The sequence below is a fragment of the Vigna unguiculata genome, unplaced genomic scaffold (assembly GCF_037176805.1).
Source record: "Vigna unguiculata cultivar grain cowpea cultivar isolate G323 ecotype 2 unplaced genomic scaffold, ASM3717680v1 ptg000288l, whole genome shotgun sequence".
Lineage (NCBI taxonomy): Eukaryota > Viridiplantae > Streptophyta > Magnoliopsida > Fabales > Fabaceae > Vigna > Vigna unguiculata.
Genome location: NW_028196923.1, coordinates 15,039 through 17,500, shown reverse-complemented (window position 1 = coordinate 17,500; position 2,462 = coordinate 15,039).

Sequence of the window (2,462 nt, the reverse complement as noted above, 5' to 3'; positions counted from 1 at the left end):
TAAGGAACCTTTATTTTCTTCCACAATTTTGGATTAACTAATTAAGGAATGTAAAATATGAAAATAAACGCCTCGGTTCGTAAAATTTGTGAAAAATGTCGATTGATTCGAAGACGAGGACGAATTATAGTAATTTGTTTCAATCCAAAACATAAACAAAGACAAGGATAATATTTGAACAAACAGAAGCTTTCTAAAAAAATAGACTAGATAAAAAAAGAGAGAAAATTATAAAATTATCTAGAATATATATTATTCTATGAAAATGAAAAATCCATTTTTTAAATATTATTGATATTTCAACTTTTAACTTTGATTTCAAAAATTGTATTTGATATTAATCAAAAGCAAATAAAAAGAATATAGAAAAAATCGAATATCAAATTCGAAAAGAATTGGAAAAGGATCCGTTTTTGACATGAAATGGATATCTCCATACCCTAGATCTATCTTATTTTTTTTTTTTTAATGAAATATTGTATTGAAATAATCGAATATGGCAAAATCTATACCTAAAAAAGGTTCACGTAAAAATGTACGTATTGGTTCGCGTAATTATACTCGTAAAATACCAAAGGGAATTATTCATGTTCAAGCTAGTTTCAACAATACTATTGTGACTATTACAGATGTACGAGGTCGGGTGATTTCTTGGTCCTCCGCGGGTACTTGTGGATTCAAGGGTACACGAAGGGGAACACCTTTTGCCGCTCAAACTGCAGCAGGAAATGCTATTCGAACAGTATCGGATCAAGGCATGCAACGAGCAGAAATCATGATAAAAGGGCCTGGCCTCGGAAGAGATGCAGCATTAAGAGCTATTCGTAGAAGTGGTATACTATTAAATTTTATACGAGATGTAACTCCTATGCCACATAATGGATGTAGGTCTCCTAAAAAAAGACGTGTATAAAACTAAAAATAAACATTAAAAATAGTTCAAGAGAAAAAAACAAGTCAAGAGTTTTATCAAAATAATTACTATGGTTCAAGAGAAATTAAGAGTCTCTACTCGGACACTACAATGGAAATGTGTTGAATCACGAATAGACAGTAAGCGTCTTTATTATGGACGCTTTATTCTGTCCCCACTTATGAAAGGTCAAGCCGATACAATAGGCATTGCAATCCGAAGAATTTTACTCGGAGAAATAGAGGGAACATGTATCACACGTGTAAAATCAGAGAAAATACCACATGAATATTCTACCATAATAGGTATTGAAGAATCAGTACATGAAATTTTCATGAATTTGAAAAAAATTGTATTGAAAAGTAATATGTATGGAACACAGGACGCATGGATTTCTTTCAAAGGTCCTGGATATATAACCGCTCAAGACATCATTTTACCACCCTCGGTGGAAATCGTTGATAATAGACAACATATAGCCAACGTAACAGAACCTGTTAATTTGTGTATTGAATTAAATATTGAGAGAAATCGTGGGTATCGTATAAAAACATTAAAAAACTTTCAAGACGGAAGTTATGATATAGATGCTAGATTCATGCCTGTTCGAAATGTAAATTATAGTATTCATTCTTATGTCAATGGGAATGAAAAACAAGAAATACTTTTTCTGGAGATATGGACAAACGGAAGTTTAACTCCTAAGGAAGCCCTTTATGAAGCCTCCCAAAATTTGATTGATTTATTTCTTCCCTTTTTACACGCAGAAGAAGATAACTTTCATTTAGAAAAAAATCAAGACAAAGTGACTTTGCCCCTTTTTACTTTTCATGATATATTGGTTAAAGATAAACTAAGGAAAAATAAAAAAGAAATAGCATTGAAATCTATTTTTATTGACCAATTAGAATTACCTCCCAGGATCTATAATTGTCTCAAAAGATCCAATATTCATACATTATTAGAACTTTTGAATAACAGTCAAGAAGACCTTCTGAAATTTGAACATTTTCGCGTAGAAGATGGAAAATCTATATTGGACATTTTAAAAATACAAAAGTATTTTGCATAAAATTGAAATCTATTGACATAGGATTTTTTCAAATTGATTTTTTTTCTAAACTCAAAATGAAAGGTCAAAATATGTAATTTAAATATTTAGAACAAATCCTAATGGTCAGAATATATCTAAAAAGGAATAGATGTATCTAGGGATTAGTAGGTTCAGAAAGAATTCTCCCTAGATATACAATACAGATGTCATGATATTTTATTTCAAAATGAATTCAAAATGAAACCAATCTTATAATTTTAAAAAAGACCTAACGTTAGGGATTTCTCAATAGGTAATGTTGCTCCAATACCTAACCAAAGGGCAACTACAGTACCAATCAAAAAGATGGTAGTTGCTACTGGGCGGCGAAATGGATTTTGGAATTTATTAACATTCTCCAAAAAGGGTACTGTTAATAATCCCGTAGGTACCGAAACCATTAAAAGAACGCCCAATAACTTATTGGGCACTGTACGAAGTATTTGAAATACGGGA